Genomic DNA, 22,403 nt, shown 5'->3' with positions numbered 1-22,403 from the left:
AGTTGCCCAAGGGACAACTGCCCCATCCTTCCTCAGAAAGAAGGTGAGCTTCAAGCCTCCAGTGAAGCCACATTGTTTGGAGAAATGAGACATTACCTACCTGGTTAGGAGAAATTTTATGACAAGGGGTAGAAGAGGCTGGTGTGATGGACCATTCCTCTTTGGAGGGAACAGACTTTAATAACAGCTGCCACCAAAAACGAGTGCAGGGGGACAGGGAGTTATCTTCTGTGAGAAGGATACAGAGAGCACAGGGAGCCTGGGACCAAGGTTTGGGCATGTGTGCATGCTCTGAATAGTGTTGTCTTGATTTCTTGGTGGTTAAGCCAAAAGATCAGCTGTGTTGGACTTTCCCTCATCAGGCAGGCAGCACTGGTAGGCACTAGTTTCACACTCTGAGTTTTGTTTTCTGTCTCCTAAAAGACAAGGCTTTGGTTTTGCCTGGAGACTCCTCAAAGTGAGACTGCACTAAAGCTGAGCAGTAAGGGGGACCCTGATGGGTCAGTGCTAGTTTTTGTGACATCTGGCTTGATTCTAGCTTTCACCTTTAGCGATATTTTTTTTCTTTTAGGGGTATTGCAGCCAGGCTGTTACTTAACAGTGTTTGCTTTCAGCAGGGATCCGAAAGGAGAAAAGTTTATTTCTAAGTATTTCAAGAATCAAAGCAAACCAGGCCTGTGCTCTGCCTAGCTGGGACACTTAGGCCTGCACTGAGCCTTTCTGAGCTGTGCACATGGCTCTGAACATTACAACCCAGTGCTGCTTTTCTGTCCTTTCACCCCTCAGTAGTCTCCCGAGGTGCCGGCAACATCCTGAGCGTGCAGGGGGCTGTAGGTTCTCAGAGGAAGAGCCACATCACTCTTCATAGGAAATGCCAATTTGTCTCGTGTTCAGTGCATCTCCCCTTTTCTGTCCTCCCGTGTCTGAGAGCACAGGCACCTGGTCCTGAGCATGAACTGCAGTGCCCCTCTTCGGGCTCACTATGTGCCTCTCCTTTGCCCACTCCAGCTCCACAGCAGGTACAGTTGTTATTCTCAGGGTCCTATAGACTCAACAGCTCCAGCACTGCTTTGTGCACGATCACCACTACGTCTATGACTCTACACTGCCTCATACAGAGCTGTAGTGCAAGTCTCATTGAGATCTCAGTGAGAACTAAATCAGTTTTCTTTGGCTTTGGTTCCTCCCTAAATGACTCTGTTTCTCTCATCAAATTGACCTCCCACACAGCCTCCTGCCACCACCTTCATAAGGGGTGTAAGAGATTCTGACTTGGCCAGTGCTGTCCTCTTCTGCTCCTCTGTGGAACAAATCCCCCCTGGCAACTCAGTGGGATTCTTATAGACCCCCCTGCTTCCCCTGGCCACCCTGTCCCCTCCATCCCACGGGGACAGCCCCCTCACACCCTTCCTCTCCTCTGTTCTGCTCACTCCCTAACATCCTGCTGTGCTACAAGCCCTTATGCCTACAGTGCAAACATTTCTGTGCCTTGAGAAATCCCCTCAGGCTGTTGTTCTTCTCCCTCAGGCCTTCTCCTCCTCACCTCTGTAACCACACCATCTCTGTTCTGTCCCACTTGCTCAGCACAGAGTCCAGGTTTCCCGTGGTGGTTTCAAAGCTATGCTCATTCTTCATCTTTGATCTTTCTCCTAGTTCTCTGCACATTCAGCCATGCTGCTTAGAAGTCTGATCCTTCTGGGGTTCGCTGATGTCCTTCCCTGGTTTTCTGCCTGCCTTTCTCATCTCCACTTCTCTGCCTCTTCCTTACGCCCGCCTCTTCTGCTGGATGCCCACAGCATCCTGTCCTTCAGCCCTTTCTGTTCTCCTTTCACACATTATCTCTGGGTAATCTCCACCACCCACCAACTCCAACTGCTATCTCTATGGTGACTCTCAGATCTACCGTGCTGTGCCAGACTTGTCTCTTTCTTTCAAAAAAAAAAAAAAAAATCAGCCAGCCTGGCTGATGTTTCCTTGTGGTCTAGCCCATCAGCCCAATTCAGCCTAGTGAAAGCAAAGTTCACCATCCCTCACGGCAGCTTTCCCTTGTCTCTGCTGAGCAGACAAGACCTTGGTGCTGCCCTGCCCAGCGCCACCTTCAGCTTTGCACCTGTGGCCCCAGCTATGCCTGAGTCCCACAGGTTCTCTCCGTAAAGTGCTTCCAGATAAAGCCTTTCATATTAATTCGTCCTGCTAGAATTCTTGTCTGGGCTTGAGCACACTGCAGTTTGATTATCACCAAATTCTTTTGTCTGGCCTGACAACAGCAGCCTTTTTAATGAACTACACTGGTTCCTGTAAAGATCTTCACCTTTGCCTTGACTCTATAACATATCTTCCTATGCCCCCTTGATACTTTCCTTTACCACCAGGAATGTGATCCATATGTCTTTACATGGAAAGGCCTCTACAGCCAGCTGCAGCTTTCCTATTAGTGTCCATGTCCCTTCTTGATTCCTGGACACCTGAGAAGTGAGATTTGGGGCTGTTTTCCAGATAAACCTCTTTGCACTCTCTCCCCAGCTGCCCTGCATTCCCAACATCCTTCCTTATTTCCCTCCTCCCCATGTTGAAAGCATACAGGTAGCCTTCATTGCTCTGCAAAAGGAGCCAGGCACCCCTGGAACTTGGGAGAGGAGATTGCCTGGGTTAAGAAAGCCTTTAGAGGGTGCAGAGAGCACTGTGGGGCTTGTTGTTCCTCTCTACTTGGTTATTTCCCCTTGGGGATGAACTGAATGGTCAATTCTGTATTCAAGGCTGTGAAAGCAGCTGCACTTTTGCTGAATCTGCTGCAGGAAGGAAAAAAAAAAATCTGTATATTTCCATTTTCCTTAGAGAATGAAGCTTTTTCCCCAGAAAGCCAAGCTCTCCATTTGGAAAAGGACTAGGGTGAAGTGATGAGAAAATATCTGTGCATCTTGTACCCCTGTTATCCCTCAGGCCTGACTCCAAAGCCTCTGAGCTGCACAGCAGCTGCAGGGTTAGTCTGCAGAGATGACCATGGCTTGGATCCCCAAACGCCTCACTCTCATATGGGGCATCCCTGGTCATCAGGCCTCCCAAACTCCTGAGTTAGCAGCCACCTCCAAAACCACAGCTAACCGAACTGCCCGTGGCCAGGCTGTGAATCCATAGCAGGGGAAGTAGCCCAAGAGCCAAAGTCCTGCCCCTGAGCACAAGCAGAGCTGCCCCCTTCTGCCTCAAGCTGCCCCCTTCTGCCTTGGGCCCACTGGAACTTAGGAGCTCCTTGCTTGTCCAGCACACACCAAAGGGGTATCTGGACAGAGGGACCACCTCCGTGCCGGTGCTGGTACCCAAATAGGATCCTAGGAGGGGGCTGCACAGGGGCAGGGGGAATTCCTCCCACCTGGCTGCGGATAAAGGGCACTAGCAGGGATGACCAAAGGAAGCTTGAGGAGTGGGGCTCCTGCCGCAGCCCACCGCCGGCTGCCAGGCCGGGCAAGGTCACCCCCAGCCCATGGCAAGCTGGTGCCTGGGAAGACACCAGGCAACAGAGCCATGGGCGAAAGAGGAGAGACAAGTGAACAGTTGATCCTAATTTGTGCAAGGTTGTAAATGAAAATCGCTGCGGCAGATGGTCAGTGGATTAATTTCCAGAGGGTTAAGAAGGCCTCAGATTAGGAAAATCTGAGCAACTTTGATGTGGGGTGCAGGATGCTGTGCTGGGGTCCAAGACCCACAGAGGTCGGTGCTTTCTGAGGGGCTCCCAGATGCGCGTGGGGCTGGAGCCTTGGCTGCGGGGTGCAAAGCAGGGGCAGGGGCAGGGGCAGGGGTAGGGGCAGGGGCAGGGGCAGGGGCAGGGGCAGGGGCCGGCCCATCATGCAGGCTCCTTGGCAGTCCTCACACTGGCCCAGCTGCACAGAGAGGGTGCCCCTGCACTTGACGCACGTTGGAAGCCAGGCTGCTGGCTGGGGAGGCTGTGCCCTGGCTGGTGCCAGCCCTGTCCTAGGGGGACACGGTCCTGTTTCCTGGGGGGCCCTGATGCCAGCCTGCCCTGACGGCTGCCCACATTCCCCAGGCTTTCTCTTGCCCTTGCCACCAGCACAGCATCCCCGGGCGCAGTGCTCGGCCCGCTGGGGGGGCTCGTGCTGGCCCAGCTCTGCTCCCTGCTCCAATTTCCTTGTGGAAATCCCGGAGTCTTCTCCAGATCCAGCTCTGGTTTTGGGGGCAGCCATCGCCCGCTGTCTCTCCCGCTCCCTCTCTCTCTCCCTCTCTCTCTTTCCTCTTCCCTCCTTCTGCTCTCCTTCCTCCTCCTCTCCCTCCCTCCTCTCCGCACTGTGCTCTCCGGGGGCTCCGGGTACCGCTGCAGTATCGCCAGCCACCTCCATCCAGGAGGCTGGGAGCGCGGGGCGGAAGGGGAGGGCTGCGGGGGGGACAAGCTGAATGAATGGGCATCGCCTCGGTGCTGCTGGAGCCTCCGCATAGGGGCGAGGCGGCCGGACCGCGCCGCGGGCAGGGGGGCAGCGGCTGCCGGCCAGCGGCCGGGGCCGGGGCCGGGGCTGGGGCCGGGCCGGGCCGGGCCGAGCCGAGCCGGGCCCCCCGCCTGGCCCTCCGCTGCCGGGGCGCTGCGAGCAGCGGGCGCTGCCCCGCCGCGGGACCGCTCCGGCACGGGCGCTGCGTCCCGGCGCTGCGGATCGAGGTGAGCGGGCGGCGGGGCTGCGGCGGGGCCGCCCGACGGGGCGGGTGCGGCTGCGGCTGCGGCTGCGGGAGCGGGTGCGGGTGCGGGATGGGGCCGGCGCGGCCGGGGAGGGGTAAGGATGCTTAGGGTGCGGGGTGAAGCCGGGCCCCAGAAGGGCTAGACGGGGCGGGCACGGGGCTGGACGGAGCTGGGGCCGGGATGGATGGATGGTGCTGGGGTCGGGATGGACGGTGCGGGCACGGGGCTGGACGGGGCAGGCACGGGGCTGGGTGATGCTGGGAGCGGGGCTGGACGGTGCGGGCATAGGGCTGGATGGGGCTGGGGATAGGATGGATGGTGCGGGGACCGCGTTGGGTGATGCTGGGGCCGGGATGGGTGATGCTGGGGCCGGGATGGGTGATGCTAGGGCTAGGTTTATGGTGCTGAGGCCGGGCTGGGTGATGCTGGGGCTAGGCTTTATGGTGCTGCAGCCGGGATGGATGGTGCTGTGGCCGGGCTGGATGATGCTAGGACATGGCCGAGTGGTGCTGGGGCCAGGCTGGATGGTGCTGAGCAGGGCAGGATGGTGCAGGGCCAGGCAAAGAAGGAGTTAAGTGTGTGCGGAGCATTCGGTCTCTGTGTATGTGTGATCAGCACCCCCCGGGGGGCGTGGTCCCTCCCACCCCGGGGTGTCGGTGCGCAGGGTGAGCACGAGGCAGTGGGGAGGCCGAGGCATGCAGGTGCTGGGTGCAGCGTGTCAGAGCTCCATGGCTGCACAGGGGTGTGCGACAGCCACGGCGAAGCGTGGCCCTGTCGCTGTGTCCCTGGGAGCCACACTGCACTTGCGTGTGTGAGAAGCCCAGGCTGTGTTTGTGTCTGCGTGCATGCGTGTGCGAGCCACTGCGGAGCCGGTGTGCGCGTTTGTGCCGGGGTGTGAGCTCCACAACAAGCCTGTGTGTGAGATGCAGAGCTGAGCGTGTCCTTGTTTCTGCAGGCATGCAAACTGCACCGAGCCTGTGTGTGGGAGCAGCCCCAGCCTGAGCGTGTATGTGCATGTGTGTGCGTGCTGGTGCATGCTTGTGCACTGCTCCCCTGGTGTGCAGGGTGTGCATGCGTGTGGGCTGGTAGTGATGTGGGTGTTGGTGTGTGTGTGTGCTGCAGGGTCTGTGTGCATGTTGGTCTGCGTGTGTTTTGGGGGCTGTGGGTGGGTGCTGGGCAGCACACAGGCGTGGAGAGAGCAGGCGCATGTGGGGAAGGCAGGGGGGTGAGCGTAGTCTGCGAGCACCCATGTGCAGGGCCGTCCACTTCCCCCGTGGGCTGGGGATGGTGTCTGAGAGGAACCCCTAGCCCCAGGCTGTCTCTGGGTTCCTCTGAGTGAGAGGGGCTGGGGGCTCCTCCAGCCAGCTGCCCCCTCTCCGGAGGCTGCTGGCACGGGCTTCAGGTGCCCCAGGGGAGGGAAGCAGGAGCTCAGCCCTCCCTTCCCTGGTGGCCCCCCTCCTTTTCACGGGTGTGTGGGCAGGCAGGGCGGCCAGCCTGCGCCTCAGCCTCTGCTGCGCTGCTAAAGGCACTCCTGCTGTGTGCTGGACAAAACTGACCTGGCGGGCCTGCAGGGAAATGAAACCTGCTGGCAGCGAGCAGTGGGGCTGTGCTCTCTGTTCCCACATGGATGCAGCTGCAAGTAGGCCCCCTCTGTGCATCTCTGACAGTAGCAATGGCACAGATAAGCCCTGCAGCAGTGGCAGGGTTGCTACATTTGCATTAGGCTTTTGGGGGGCAGACCGTGCCCCTCCAGGAAAGAGAGCAAGCTCCTTTGTGCGCCTTTGCCATGACGCAGTTAGGAAACACCAGTCCAGGATGAGGCCCAGGCAGAAGCAGGGTTTAGAGCCTTGTTGCCATCATTTTGATCGGTTTGGCACTGAAATGCCTGTGAGATCTTCCCTTGGTGATCTTCCCACCACCGTGCCACCATCATGACATCGAGCTGGTGTTGGCTGTCCTGTGCACAGATGTGGCAGGGGACTGGCAGCCCACAAGACCTGGGCATCGTGCAGCGCCTCCTGCAAAATGGACTCTCAAAGGCTTGCAAATCCACCTCCGACTGCTGCTCCTCCAGTGAAGCACAAGGCAGAGCTCGCCCAGAGGCTTCCTGCAGGAAGCTAATGCCTGCTCTGAGCACCACTCCCGCTCCTGAGACCTGGGGCTGCTTCGCGCACCAGCAGGAATACGGCGCTTTAACAACCTGGGGCTCGGCAGCTGGTGTGTGCGAACCCAGGTCTGATCTCCACAGAAGCTCAGCTCCCTCACTCCTCTTTGTGTACATGACATACCAGTGCAGTTTAAGTGGTGAAGGAACAGAGCAGTTCAAGGGAAACGTGCCACTGTGCAGCAGGAGACCTTCGTGCCTTCTTACACCCTCATGCCAATCAAATGGCACTGGGCTGAATTTCACCCTTGGAGCATAAACATCTGGCAAGACAGAAAAAATGTAAATCAAATAAACATCGGTAGTAACTGGAGACCTGTTTTGAAATTGATTTGATACCTGCATGCCTCCCAGGCAAGCTTTTCTCATGTTAACCATTGTGCATCTTTGCATGAAAAATGAGGCTTTATTTTCAGACTGGGTAATAGCAGCACAGCATGGACAGAAATGAACACGCTGTTTCCCCTCTAATCTGTCCACAATCAGCCTTCACCCAAGCACTGAGCTGATGCTGCAGTCGTCAGAGATGAATAGTCCTGTACCCAGATGGCAGCCTGCTTTCCTTGGTGCCTGCAACATCCCTTCGCCATCCGCAGAGGAGGGGAGCAGCATGCGAGGCAGTGTTCCCGGGAGGACCACGGTGCCTGTAGATGCCCTCGTCCCTGGTTTTGCTGGCCGTGTCTCGGGCCAAAGCTGTCAGCTTGTGCTTAGCGGCATAAACCACAGGCGAGGCATCACCTGTTTGCCAGAAGCTGTGCTGACTTCCGATTTGCTTTTGGCCACGATTCAAGGTGCTGATTCTGAGTTCTGAGCTCGGCGTGGTTGCTTTCCTCACCGCCTTCCAGCCTGTGTGTCCCGCCAGGGGCTGAAGCTGCAGCTGACAGGTGTGCCCCTGACGGCTCCGCCAGCCCCTGGCTCAGGCTCTGCCACCCCGGGCAGCCTTTTTGGCCCCCTGGATGTGGGTGAGGAGTGCTGAGTCAGACCTGGCCAGGCCAAGCAGTCACCCTGCCCTGCCCACGGGAGGCTGGCTTGGAGGAGGTGACTCTCAGCCATCTCTACCGAAAGCAAAGGGGCTGCAGGCAGGCCACAGGCCGCAGCTAGAGGAAGCTGGGGGGATCATAAGGAGTTATTTTGATCCAGGAGCCAGCTTGATTATGCTAAATTTTGGAGGGGATTTTAGGTGCGTGCAGAATAGATGGACGTGAAGATTCAGCTCTTCTGCTTAGGGCTGGGCTGGGGGTGTGAGGGAGGTCCTCAGCACAAGCAGCTGTTCCAGGTGCTTTGTGCTGCTGCGATTTGGTTACGTGACAGTGAAGCTTTGCTGAAACCACACTCCCTGAGATGTTTACCAATCTCAGCTTGGACTTGATGGTGTATTCCACTGTTTGTGGCATAAATATGGTGATGCTTTGTAGAATGTAGCCACATTTCACATTTCATAACTGCTTTCCATGTCTCGTTCGGGAGCTTAGCTAGGTTCCTCTGTGGATGCTGTCTGACAAGAACCTTGCAACTGCTAGCAGTTGTCAGTGGACTCCTTGTGTGAATTTGCATTACAGTTTTGTGTGCTCAAGAAAAAGGGCACCTCTTGGTTGTAAAGGCATTATGCAGGGAAAGTTCCCAGAAGGCTGGGCTCTAACGTGCCTGCTCTGCTTTTGCTCAGGCTCTCATGGATGTCATCCTTTCCTGGCTCTAATGGCTGTCTGTTGGGCTTAGATCATGGGCTGTCAGGAAAATTACCTTTCTTGAGAGCTTTCTCTGAATGAGGCCTAGCTCACTGCAGCTTTTTCCAGCAGCTTGAAGGAAGCACGTTTCAACTTCCAGAGCTGCTATGGCAATCTCCGTGGTTCCTGAAACTTTATGTCCTCTAAGGACAGAGGGGATGTGTGACAAGCAGCCACAAACCTACACTCTGATGGCTGCATGATCATTTAGGCATGTCCCCTGGGTCTGGCTCCTGCACTCCCTGGCAGGGCATGGACCCTTCTGCACATCCCTTGGGCAACTCTCACATGGAGGGACGCTGCTCCCTCACGTCCCCATCAACTGCATTCGGGTTTGGTACCCCCTTTCTTCTCCAGGCCTGCCTATAGATAAGACGCTGAGTAGCTGGAGAGCTCTGCTGGGAGGGACCCAGGAGCTTTGAAGAACGGTGTTGACACTTGCAGGTGGGCAGAGATCTACCCTGTGGGCAAGGCAAGTAGCTAGCAGCCTGTGTGTGCATAAAATATGTACAAGGCAGATGTATTAAAACTACTCAGCACTGGCTTAACCCTGCGTTGAAGAGGGAGCAGTATGAGACCAATGACAAATGTCATGAAAGTTCCTTTACATAATATTCATAATATTGCATGACATATATATATTCATAATATTATATATTATATGATGCATAATATTCAAATCCCTCAGCCATTTGTTTCAACGTGCCCTGGCAGGACAGGGGCCACCCACATAATTTTCCTTGCAAGATGACAAATGCATGACAGAGCAGCAGTCCAGCTATTCCCCTCATTCTGGCTGGCTGGCATGGCCGGGGTGCCTGGACCCTGTTCCACCCTCTTCCTTTCCATTTGTCATTCACCTCAGACATGGTATTTTCTTCATCCACATTATCTCAGGGCCTTGGTAGAGGAGTAGACACTGGAGGTGGGTTATTGAATTGTCACGTTTGGTGCCCAGGATGGCCCAGATGATGCCCAGGGCTTTGCAGGGAGCAGCTTCTCTCTGTGCTGTGTGCGCTGCAAAAAACTTGTGGCAAATGTCACTGGGATATTTGAGGGGACCTGCTTGTGCCTGAGGAACCTCAGCTGCTCTTGTGTGAGAAGCCCCTCTACTCCTGGGGAGCATAGGGAAGGGCTGGCTGTGTGTATCAGGCTGGTCTAAGTCAGTCTGAAGTCCTCGGATGCAGAGACAGGGAGCCTCACCGTTTGCTTTGCAAACATCCTTTGAGTGCTAATGCTTTCCACCTTCTTACCTCCATCCCCTCCAACATCTCCAGGGCCTATACAGCCCATGTCACATCCGTGCCAGCCACAGCTGTCACCCAGCCAGTGGGATGCTCCAGCTGCCCCAAGTGAGCCCAGCCATAAGGCGTCCTTCTGTCCTTGTGTCCTGGGTCCCCTCCCCTCAAGGAAGGGCCAGGCAGCTGCCAGCTCTGCCGATGGCTGGGGCTTCCCCGTGAGGCTGCTGGGACTGGCACTGTGGTGGGCAAGGGCCATGTCCTGCTGCTCCATCAGCAGAGCAGCACCCCACGAGATATTTATAGGCTCCATAATGTTATTCCCCTGCCAAACTATTACTGAAATAGGCTCAGTGTGTGTCATAGGAGAGAGGATTTTAATGGCACAGTTTCTTCACTGCAGGAATGAAGTTGATGCTCCCTCACCATTTCCTTCGTCTGATTAATCCTTTCGACACACAGCAGCTATGAGGGGTTGGCTAGTCCCGTGCCTTGGGGGGTGTTCAGCACCTTGTTTGCCACACTGCCCTTCGTGAAGTCCCCGAGACAGGCAGCCCAGGCACATATTCCACACCAAGGGAAGGCTGGGCAGGAATAGGGCACCTGAGCTCTTCAGCCGTTCCCTGGGTCTGGCCAGGCATTGGCATCTTTACTTGGTTGTCCTGGTCCCAGAGGGTCAGAGAGGTCTGTCTGTGGGGTTTGAGCCCTGAAGGAGGCATGCTGAGGAGACAGCAGCCCAGCACATGATGTGCAACAGCACAGGAGAAGAGGTAGCCGTGACTGCCCTAAGGTTGTGGGCTCTGAGCCATGGGGAGCTGCATGATGTGGGAATGGGAGGCTTTTGGACATTGGGGCTCCCTGGGGCTTGTAAATTTCCTTGGGACACTGGGAGGAGCAGCTCTCGTGTAGCTGGTGGCCATGAAACCCTTGTTCTTGAGATCCTGATCTCTCCAGCTATATGCTGGGGACAGAAACCTCCCTAACCCATTGCTCCCGGTCCCTGGTGGCCTCTGGCGCTGCCCACGTGTGACACACGCAGCCACCTCTCCTGGGGGTCTGGGGCTGGTGGCCAGCAGCTGCCAAACACTGGGCCCACTGGCCACGGCCACCCCACAGTGCCGCTGACAGCACAGCAGACAGGCCCTTGCGGAGACAGATTGGAAACGGAGAACCAATGCGCCGAAGAAAAATGTCCTTCCCACACAGCCCAGCCTGTCCTCCTCCCTCCCCCAGCAATGCTGCTGGCGAGCTGCAGCCGTGCCAAGCCAGGGCACTGGGGGCCTGGCAAAACACTGGTGCCTGTGGGAAGGAGAGAGCCGAGGGCAAGGGCAGGGAGCGCAGATGGAGCAGGCAGCCTCGGGAAGGCTGCTCCTGTGATGCAGCAGGCACCTCCTAGAAGAAACACCTGGGGCTCTGCAGGCCTCCCTCTGCCTCCTGGCTCAGCAAACTGCCTTTCGGTGGAGGTTGTTTTGGATGGGGCACTGGAGGTGGCTGTGTGGCTCCGGGGGCTGCCTCCCTTCCCTGCCCTCCTCCTGCCCACCCATCTTTTTTCCTCCACCTTTGCCAGTGGGCCAGCTGGGCCCCTCATCCTTTCCTCCCCAGTTATTTTCTGGATGGTTGTTCCTCTCCTTCCAGTGGCTGTGTATCCTGAGATCAAGCACTGAGTGCTCTCCTCCTCCTCCTTGCTGTGTTGTCCCCCAGGACAGACCCATTCAGCTTGCTCCTCCTCCTCCTTTTCCACTTCATTAATGAGTCTCTGTGCACTAAGAAGTAGCTGCTGGGGGACCTGGGAGGACAGGCTGCACTGGGGACAGCAGTGGGGCTGTCAACCAACCCAGCTCCCATCAGGATCTAGGCTTTGGGGTGCTGGGCGCTGGCTTGGGGTTCTGCTGTGGTTGCGCGATGCTGGCTGAACCTGGCACTGGCTGTGCAGGGCTGGAGGGAGGCAGGGAGTGCTTTGTGCTTCTCACCTGCAGTTGCAGGAGGTAAATGAGTCAGTGATGGGCAGCTCCCAGCTGCTCCACTCTGGTTTTGCACTGTCGCTGTGGAGCACAGAGCTCCCCACACTGCTTCAGGGCTTCTCCGTCAGGGTTGTCCTGGGCAGAGGGTGTGCAGCCCCTGGGGTGCCCTCCCAGCTCCATCCCCACTGCAAAGCTCTGTGTGGCCACGTAAGCTCCTGAAAAGGCCCCTGCCTGTCACAGGGGTCTTTCCACCGACTTTGGTGGGCTTTGGAGCCAGTGGGCTCCGTGGGGGTGTGCAGCAGCCTCCAGACCCTCACCCAGCAGCTGGTGCTGCAGCCCAGTATGTGCTTGTTGGCAGCAGGGGGGCCTGTGCATCAGCTGTATGTGGCTCAGAGCTTTCTTAATGAAAATGACTTTCAACGCACATTTTGTGGGCAAAACGTTAACTTCACCATGTCTCAACACTCTCCAAAACCTGAGAAACAGAGATGGTTTCTTCTCGGTGGGGAGGGAGGCTCTTGTTGTCACTCTCTTTCATATGCACACACACGCAGACACACACACACAGTGGCTCTTCTTTCTCTCCCATCCCACTTTCCTCCTCCAAAAGACTTCGAACACTTTATGGAAATGTTATTTTCTCCCCAAACTGTTGCCTTTCTGCTGCGTTCTCACCAAGCAGCCTGCTTGCTGGCTTTCCCTGGGCTCCGCTCCCAGCGCGGGCAGTTGCAGCCGTCCCACAAGTGCAACGTCAGCGATGTCCCTGTGGTGACAATGCTGAGCCTGTGGAAGGCAAAGGTTCTGGGGTGGCCGTGCTGGGCTGCCAGGGGTCGGGCTAGCAGCACACCTCCCTTTGCTTCTGCTGGGGCTGATCTGAGACCTCTTAAATTACTCTAGACACGATTAAGGAAAACCCTCCTTCCACCATCCAGCCATGCTCTTCAGGATGCCAAGGAGGTCCTGCTCACCAGAAGCACATTTGAAGACGTCCACAGCCCTGCCCACAGCTGGCCTTCCTTGGCAGCTGCCCTGCCCCAGGGGTGCTGTGCATGAGCCTGCTCCCCTTGCACATGCCCAAGCGTGGGCTTCATCCAAGGGTCCTGCAGGAAGGGACAGGGCCCAGAGACAGGCTGGAGGTGGGCTGGAGTTAAAAAACCCTTTGTTGTCTTGTATGAAGGGGACTGACTCACTGCTCTCCCGTGCTGTCATAAGCAGATGGATGATTTAATCACCTAGCAACCAAAATAACGTCAGGTGAGGAGCGCTACCCCAGCCGCTCTCGGCCCACAGCCCCTCCATCAGCCTGGTGGCAGGGGCCAGGCAACCTCCAGCCTCTCCCCAGTCCTCGGGCTGCCCTGGGCTGAGGCTGGCAGGGACCCTCTCCTGTCTGCCCCACCACGGCGCAGTGCAGGGCTGTGCCATGTGTCGCACATGCAACTGGCAACCCAACAGAAGAGGCTCCCAAACCATGGCTGGAGTGGGGTGCACAGGGCCATGAGGGGAGCCCCCAAGGCCAGCTCCTGGGAAGGCTGAACATCCTGCCAGCATCCACAGAGTGGCCAAACCTCCAGCACTATTTCATCAGGTTTCTGACTATCTGGAGCATCCAGAGGTCCCTTATGAGAAGAGGGTGGCTGGTGATGGCTGGGATCCACGAACTTCTCTGGACCCCCTTGTCTGCATGCACTGTTCCAGTGCCAGCCCTGAGCATCTCTGGCTCCTGCCAGGTCTTCTTGCCTGGCACCTTCAAAGGGTGAGAATAACCCTAGGAGCCAGTGTGTTCCTTCATCGTCTTCTGTTAAGGACAGAGAGGTATTCGCCTCCCCTGCATGTGCTCATGGCATAGACCTGATGCTGTCACCCCTGTCCTGAGATGTCAGGTACCTCCTGATGGCTCCAGTCAGGCTCTTGGCATGAGCCATTCACTACAACCCATCCTGGCCCAAGCTGGGGCTGCAGGTGACAAGATCTCATGGAACAGATTCTGAGCTGAGAGGGATAACCAGTACTGGGCAGGGACAGGGCTGCCACAGCCTGACCTGGTGAGGCTCAGAGGTGGACACAGACATGTGGCTGCTGTCACCATGTGCAAGGTGAGGACGCATCCGCTCAGGCTATGAGCACCATCTTCCTTGTGCATTCACACTGCAGGACTGCCCAGGACTCTTTCCTTGAGTACCTGATGCTTGGACCTCTGTGTCAATGTGAGATTGCTCCCAGTCCTGGGCTGGAGGGTGGGATGGGACAAGGCTGCTTGATGAAATGCTGACCTAGTCCCATGCAACCATCTCCCTCCCTCCAAAACAGCCAGCAAATGTCTGGACTGGGGATTGGGTTGTGCCTCACTGCCTCCTGGATGTGGAGATGTGGGTGGTGGGGAGCAGTTTCTCCCCTCCTCCAGATGATAGGCCCGAAGGATGCGGGGCCACCATGGCACCTGGCTTAGGGACAGGCTGGCACCAGCATTGCATCTGCCAGAGGCCACGTAAATAGGGCACCCTGTCTCCCAGATCCTCTTTGTGGGACAGAGCTGATAAAATTAGCCGATACACCCTGTTCTGTGCAGCATGCTGAGGAAGTCTCTGTGCCACCATGGCCCAGGGGAACCAGGCAGCCCTACTTCGGTGCCTGCTTGTCCCGGTGAAGGTGAGCCACTTCCAGGCGACGAGTCCCAGCCAGTTTGTTCCCTGTGCTACTCCAAGAAGTTGCAGGTCTAGGCAACCATGTCCTCTCTCCTTTGCTTTGGGGCTTGATGGCTTTGGTAGACTCTGCTGACTTACGAGGGAGGCTGATGAGGGGTTGCTGACTGGAGCTGAGCACAGGTCAGCAACTGAGACTCTACACAGGCTGATCCAAACCCCTGTGGGTGAACCAGGGAGGGTTCTGTATGTCATTATTTCACATCCCAAACAGCATCTGCCTTGCCCCTGGAGTTCCATGTCCCTGAAAATATGCATGCAGCCATTCTGGGGTAGCTCAGAAGTGCAGACTCCTGGTAGCATGTGCTCCTGTCCAAGTCTGATTGGGATCTGTGAGTGCTCCCCTTGGAGCTTGGCCTAGGAGCATCCCTTGTGTTACCTCTGCCACAGTCTGCCTCAGAAACAGCCGAAGTCTGTAGAAACCCAGGCAAATTTCAGACAGAGAAAAGGGTTTTAAATCCTGTTTCCACAAGTACATGTTTATCCTGGTCTACTGGTTGACACTGGAGAAGTAAAGCTTTGTTAACCTCCCTGTCTTAGAGAGGTGTAAAGGGTTGTTTACATACGTCAGATGAGGTACCACCAGGTTGGGCCTTGGATCAAGTCCCTTTAGGGTCATACTGGGGTGGAGGGGAGGAGTATGTCTGCCTTTGTGCCTTGAGTGTGTGGGTAATGCTTTTGAGGTCTGTCTGTCTCCTATGGCAAGTCATTGCATGGAGCTTGGAGCCCTTCTGGAGGTAGTTGAGGTGGTGGTTATGTACTCGTCAGTGGTTTGAGTTTTAGAAGGCATGTGATGCTGGGGAGTGTGTCAGCACTCTTGGGCACACCATCCTTTGGATGGCTTTTGGGAATGCAAAAGTTGTAGAGGAACTCCTGAGATGGTCCTAGACTCACTCACCTGATGTACTATTTGCCCTGGAGCAAGGAGCCCAGGAGAAAGGAGCCAAGTCCCACAAGGATCTACATAGGAAATAAGGAGTCTAAGACCCCGACTAGGGACAGCAAGGGCTCCTGTAGGGGCAAGACCATCTCCACTGTCCCTCTTTGTCTAAGAGCTGTGTCTGGACTCCAGACACTGTCCAGAGGAAGTCTACGGAGAGGTCTCCACACACATGATGGGTATCCCCCAAGACACATGCATTCATGAGTGCAGCTTCAAGCCCTGACTTTGGCCTCGGGGCTGGAGTTGTCTCTCTGGGGTGCAGTCAGGCCTGGCTGCACACACAAGGACTGTATTGCTCCACGGCCCTCAGGGCGTCCCAGCAAAGTGCAGAATGGCCAGGCTGGGCTTTCCTCTTGCAGTCCTTCCCCAGTCAGAGCTGCTACCGCCCTGCAACCTGCTGCCACATGGAGAAGGAGACGAGGGGGGGAGCTCCAGGAAAGGTGGGAACAGCCTGCGGCGCTTGCTGTGTCCCTGCGGGACTTGGCAAGAGGAGGACAGGAGGGTCTGTGTCCTCCTAGGGACAGCACAGGTGGCTCCAGCCTGGCACCAGGCTGCCCTTCTCTCGGAGCAGTGTGAAGATTCAATTTGTCTCCCCTGCCTTAGATTGGCCCCACTAAGCAGGCTTTAATTTTGTTAAGTAAATATAAAGTAATGGCAGCGGGGATAGGAGCCAAATGGCCTGGAGACATCCTGGAGAGCCAGACGAGATCTGCAGCAAGGCAGGGCTCCCTGCAGGAGCTGGGCATCCAGCAGAGCCTCCCAGGGAGAGAGGGAGCGGGACTAGTGGGGCGGGCCTGGGTTTGCTGGCATGGAGCAGATGCAGCTCCATGCTGCCGTGTGCTTGCAGCACCTCCCTGCCTTCAGAGCAATTTCTAAATGGCTGCTAAGCATCACTGTCAGAAGCATGCTCATCTTCCACTCCTAATTAGTGGATCAGGCAGTAATTTGTAATCCTTTTGAATAGGACTATCTTAGCATCTAGCACTGGAGCCTGGGAATGACATGGGGGAGGGCAGAACAGAACAGAGCAGAGGTTGCTCCAGAAGGCAGGACTGAGAGGAGTGGGAAGCAGAAGGGCTTTCTTCAGTTCCCTTGGTGTGCACAAGTATCACTGCCTCCTGCTTCTGTGGTCCAATGCACCTTCCTCTTCTTTCTCTCCTCTCCAGAGTTTTGACATTTTCATTTCTCTCTGTGTGAAGTAATCAGCATGGCAGCCCTAGCGGGCTCGCCACTCAGCTCATCAAGGCTGGTGGGGCTGCAGAGAGGTGCACCCGGCAGGAGCTGGAGCCCCGCACCCATGGCCAGGCAGTGGGTCACAGCCGTGCCAGGGCAAGGAAGGCCCCCCAGTGCAAACCTGCTCCTGTGCAGCTGGGAACAGGTCTGGCCTTTCCTGTGCTGGTTTGCATTTTGCATTTTCAAGGGTGAGGATAAGATGGCACCTGGGAGAAGAAGCAGCAGCAGCCAACAAGCTGAAAAATAAGATGCAAAGAGTCTGAACTCACAGGGGCTTGGGAGAAGGTATGAGGGCAGTGTGTGGCTCTGTCGTAGATGGGCAGTGGGTGATGTGTTAACAGTGTTAACAGCTCCGTGTGGCCTTACTCATGCTCCAGGGGGTCCGAAGAGGTTGGGATGGCAATGGAGGCTCACAAAGGGAGTGCAGCAGTTCCTGTGCATGTGCTAGAGCAGGGGAGGGGAGGGCGGTTGTGCTGGAAGTGGGGCTGAGCCAGGGAGGTCTGCAGGCATGGGGTGACAGCTGGTGTAGGGCTTACGGAAAGCTCTGGGTGACAGCGGTGGTAGGCAGGAGTGGGGCTTTGTGTAGGCTGAGGGGGCCAAGTAGTAGTCCTGCTGTGCTGCATGCAGCACTGAGCAACTCCTTGCTGTTGGTTGGTGTCTTTAGCATCAATCCATCTGGTAAAAGCTTATCTGTCCTGAATGCATTAACCTTTATAAATGACTTAATGTAAGGTACAACCACAAAGAAGGGGAAGGGTCATGGGAGTAGTGCAGATGCATTCAAGTTGTCACCTTGGGCCCCAGTGGCATGAGGGTCCTGGCCCCAGGGGCCACAGCCTTGTGGGGGCAGGTGCCTGGGGGGCAGACAGGGGAGGGGGAACAGAGGGGGAACAGAACCGTTCCAGGTCATGGAGCAGAGATCTTGCTAGACGAAAACAGCTACTACCAGTGACTTCAAGGAACACCGCTTCCCTACTTTATTTCTACAGCCTTTAGAAGAAAGTGTTTATAATAGCATCAGTGACTCACTGAGCGCTCTTTACTCACCAGTTAATGACTGAGCAGAGTTCCAGGGCTCTTAGTGATTTTGGCTTAAATAAACTCCATCCTTCTTTCAGATTTCCAATAATATGTGAGAGTGGTCTTGGGCATTCAGAGAGGGCAGGAGATAAGCACACAGAAAAGGAGAGCATCTTCTTACCCCAGTGTCAGCACCCCAGCTATTGTGATGTTGAGGGTCTGCATCACAGGTAAAGGCAAAAGGAAAATAAAGTGATTCGGCAGGAAGGCCAGGCAGTCTCGTATGTAGAGACTTCAGAAGTCACAAGTTCTGGTTTTGGTGTTCATCCTTGCAAACAGGTTTTATTCACCTCCCCAGCCATCCTCCATGCATCTCCACCCAGAGGCGGCTGCCCACATTTGTGGAGAGGGTGGTGAGAGCCACCCCATCCCCAGTCCTTCCATCTTGGCATAGCCTGGCTCCAGAGAGGGACAAGCTCTGGCTTTCTGGGAGGGAATATGCCTGCCCTGCAGAGATGACCAAGCTCCTTGAGACATGCTGCTGCCCCAGGGAACTGCTGGTGCCGTTCAGTGTGTGCTGACTGCAGGGGTCCCAGCCTGTTCCACGGGTACCAGGGGTGCCACAGGGAGCCTGTCCACTGCATGCCAGCCAGCACGGTGCCAGTGACCTTCCTTGTGCCATGACTGCTGGCTGCTCCTGCACCCACCTTGTGCTGCTGGGCTCTCACCCCCGGCCTGCCACACTGCACTACCAAAGCAGTGAATCATGAAGCCAGGGTGAGCAAGTGCTTGCAGGTAGTCGCAAACCTGTCATCACGGTCGTGGGCTTTGCCCTCCAACCTGCCATGCTTGTCATGCTCTTCAGGTTTGGTGGCCCCCGGCACACCAGAGTCAAACCCTCCCCGGGTCCTCTTGTCTTGGTGCAGCTCTGAATAAAGCCACTCTGCATGAAGTGGCAGCACTGACATCAGCAGTGGCACTGATGAGATAAACCACAGAAATGGTGCAGTCAAAACCCTTGTGTGCCCGCAGCACACACAGATTCAGTTCGTGGGGGACAGGGCTTGGATGGATGCAAGGGCTGCTCTTCTCTGCCACACGCTCTCCTGGCCTGTTGTGAAGCCAGGAGGTGAAGATGAAAATACAACTGATGCTCAAATGCCTGGGATGGGGAGGGGACTCCTGGGAAAGGAGATGGGGAAGGTGAGCTCTGCACTGAGACCAAGAGCCAAGGAAAGGGCCCAGTGTCTGCAAATAAACTTTGTCCCCATCCAGACCAGCTCCTGGGGTGGTTCCTGCCTGTGACAGCCCCAAACTGTGCCCCGAACCCAGCCAAGGACTGTGCTGAGGAGAGGGCTGTGCTGGCTGCTGGGCTGGAGGGGGTCACACTGTATCCTAACCAGGCATGCGCCAGTTCGTATGGACCAAGGAAACCCTTTTTCGGTCAGAGGACTGAGGAAGAAGGAACAGTGTGGGAGCTCAGAGAGGCTTTTCAGACACCTGCCCCAGGGAGCAGCTCCTCAGGAGTCACTGCTTCGAGCCGAGCACAGCTCATGCTTAGAGCTCTTCCTGATGGGGACATGGGGTGCAGGGCTGCATTCCTGCAGATCCAAACTGTTTCCAAACTGCTTTTGACAAAAACTGCGTGCTTTGGGCTGCTTATTCTGCTGTAACGGGGTCCTTTGTGGCTGCCCTGCAGCCTCTCTGGGCTGCAAGGTGTCATCTCTTCCATGTGCTGGGATCTGCCCTGTACGTCCCCAGCCTGGGTCCCCCGGGGACATCAGGCTGTCCCATTCACCCCCAGCCCCCAGCCAGGTCACAGAGCTCATCTGAGCCATCAGCCACAGCTCTGCGTGCGTGTGAAGGATGGGGAGGTTGTCTCAAACCTTTGCACCAGGAAGGGGACAAACAAGTATTTATAGAGGAGATAAGGGGATTGAAGAATTCATTTCAAGATTTTTTTCCCCCACTTTTCCTTTTTCTCTCAAAATTACCAAATCTGAGCCAGAGAGCTGGCTGTTTGCAGTTGTCACACATACACACGATGTTATATCTATACATTATCTTGACATCAAAGGGAAAGTGTGACATTTTTCTGGCTGTGCAAGAAAGGAAGGACACTGACTGCTTTTGGGAGAGAAGCAGTTATTAACAAAGAGTTAAAAGACAGCTCCTGGAAAGGAGAATGAGAAATAAGGAAGGAGAGCACAGAACTGGGAATGACAGCCAGGAGCTGCAAAAGTAAATTTTCTCCTGGCCTTTTCATCTTCCCTCTCTATTAAAGCAGGGTGACAGAGAGTCTCTCAAGGCACTCACTGAGTTATTATTTTAAAGAAAAGGAAGCTGCAAATGTGGTAACAGCAGAGAGTTGGGGGATTTTGTTTGAGGAGGAGACCAAAGGAAACCTGTCTGCACGCAAGGCATCACCACAGTGAGGTGCGAGGTTAGGCCGACACAGCCATGTCACGCGGCAGGCCCAGCCCAACGCTGCGCACCTCATGCTGGTGGCAGTTGTGTCACCGGGGCCCAGCCACGGGGATGGTGCAAGGCCCTCATCCTGTGCAGGACACTGATCCTGCCCTGCCAGCAGGCATTGGGCAGGTCCCAGAGGCCAGCTGGTCCCAGGGTGACTTTGGTGTTGGCATGTGTTGCTCCATGCAGGGCCACGTGTCAGGCAGCTGGGCTGGGCAGCCCAGGAACCCTGTGCTTTAGTGCCCGTCTGCTTTCAAACAAGAGAGAATTGCTTAAATCCTTTTCCTTCTTTCGTACAACTTTGACATGAACGTTTTCAACTTCCACAAGGCCTGCATGAAACCAGACTTGTGGCAAAGAAGCAGGTCTGGGCCCAGCTCCCCCAGGGCTGGTGAGCATGAGGACAAGGGGTTAATGGCAGACACACACCCAGCTGCAGTGGGGGATGCAGAAAAACCCATTTGAGCACAAACAGTGCATGCATGGGCAGCTGTGTGCCTGGTGCAAGAAATGTGCCTTGCCCCAGCAGGTGTTTCCCCAGCCCATCCGTGCTACACGCTGCCAAAGCAGTGCAGCTGGCAGGAGCAAAGCGCTCTCAAGGCAGAAGGGGCAATTCCTAAAGTTCCCAAAGCTGCCCTGTCAGCTCCGGCCAGCTCCAGCAGTGCTGGGTACTTGACAGGACAATCACTCCTGATGCAGAGAGCTGCAGAACCACCATCTTTCTGCTCCATCTGCCCCAAGGCTGTGGTCTGGGTAGCCAGGAAGAAATGCAGGGCTGTGGCTGCTGCTGCCCAGCTGGGTTGTTTCCTAAGGGACCCCACTTTCAGCCCTTGCTCTCCCCTGCTGGTCACTACATCAAAGCAGTGTGGCTGAGCTCCCCTCTTCTCTGTGCACCCGCTGTGGGAATGCAAACAAACCCAGGGCTGCAGGGAATCTGGGTATGAAATACAGTCAGGAAGAAAACTTGCAAGCCTGAGGCCAAGGGTAAGCCCTCATGTTGAGTTTCTGCGGGAGCAGCTGTGTCCCACCCGGCACGCAGCACAGTCAGCCTGCAGCATTTCTGTGGAGGCAGTGGCAAATGGAGAGCTGCAAAGCAGGCGGGCAGGGGGTGCTCGTTGTCCCTCCTGCTGGAGCTTCTCATCTGCCTCTGGGGGAACCTGGAAGGTGAAAAGGCTCCCGCTGTCCTTGGAGTGACCAAGGTCATTCCTGGGACCCAGAGCAGATGCCAGATGTCCCATGGCTCATGCCCACAGCACCGCACGGCAATCAGCTGGAAAGATGGTCAAGCAGCATGGGCAAGGAAAGAGGGAAGACTACAGGGCAATGCCTGCACAGGGGCAGAGGAGGAGGATCTCTTCATGAGGGACCTTCACAGTCAGATTTTCAGACCCTGGAGGTATGGGAGGACTAGGTGAGATGAGGACGTGGGCTGTCTGAGCTGCCCAAATGGCATCTTGGTTCTGCATCAGGGTAGCGTGGTCTCCCCATGGGGCCTTCGCGGTGCCCCCAGACATCCCTCCCCAGCCCTCCATGGACAGATTGTGTTTGTTTCAGCTCAGCGCGCTCATTAGATTAAAGTGGAAGAGTCGATCTGATCAAACTTGGAAACAAAAATAAACGTGCTGGGTTCAGCAGATGGAGGGAACAGTCTGGCAAGTCGGGCGAGCCCTGGCAGTGCCCCGCAGCAAACACAGCAGCTGTGTCGCAGCAGCCCCCTCAGACACATCTTCCCCGCACCGGTGTGCACAGTTCTGGCCCAGCGGGATCCCAGCTGTGGCCTCAGAAGGGGGCTGTGGGTGATGGGGTGTGCGCTGGGGGATGTCTGGGCCCAGTGCAGGCATGAGGTTTTTCCTCCAGCACTCGCAGCTGCATGCTGTGGAGGGGTTCCGACTCACACCTTTCTTTTCCCTGTTTTGCTGTCCCACCACTTTGCATCTCCTGAGCCCCCTTGGCCATGCATGAGCCCAGGGCACTGCTGCTGCTGCCCCCAGGTAGCCTGTGCTGGGGATCCCAGGACACCCACCACTCCCACAAGCATTTACCAGGGGCACAGATTTGCTGTGTGCTTCCATCGTAAACTGCAGCAGTGCAAACAATTATTCTTGATCTCAAAGGATTGTGCTGGGAACAAAGATGAATGAACCTATGTGCTATAGTACAGCTGCCAGATGAACATTTTATGGGGTGTTTACTTTGCTTATGCGATGCTGAAGTACCTCTGGAGTTCAAGCACTGCTGAAACACATCTCCTCTGTTCATTACACATCTCAT

The 22,403-nt window shown here is 55.9% G+C and overlaps 1 protein-coding gene across 4 annotated transcripts in view; it reads left to right on the top strand.

The window, feature by feature from the left end:
• Window positions 1–4,493: 4,493 nt before the first annotated feature.
• DLGAP4 (DLG associated protein 4) overlaps window positions 4,494–22,403 on the top strand; it is a 146,466-nt gene continuing 128,556 nt past the window's right edge. The window contains exon 1 of one of the 4 annotated variants that reach the window (XM_068700972.1): window positions 4,494–4,660. The gene's annotated coding sequence lies outside the window, so the exon portion shown is untranslated. The remainder of the gene's footprint in view (window positions 4,661–22,403) is intronic. The other 3 variants (XM_068700973.1, XM_068700974.1, XM_068700975.1) reach the window with 3 other exon arrangements.

This window comes from Anas acuta, chromosome 16, assembly GCF_963932015.1.
Source record: "Anas acuta chromosome 16, bAnaAcu1.1, whole genome shotgun sequence".
In the NCBI taxonomy this organism is placed as follows: domain Eukaryota; kingdom Metazoa; phylum Chordata; class Aves; order Anseriformes; family Anatidae; genus Anas; species Anas acuta.
The sequence above is the reverse complement of the archived record's forward strand: the minus strand, read 5'-3'. Positions and strand labels throughout refer to the sequence as shown.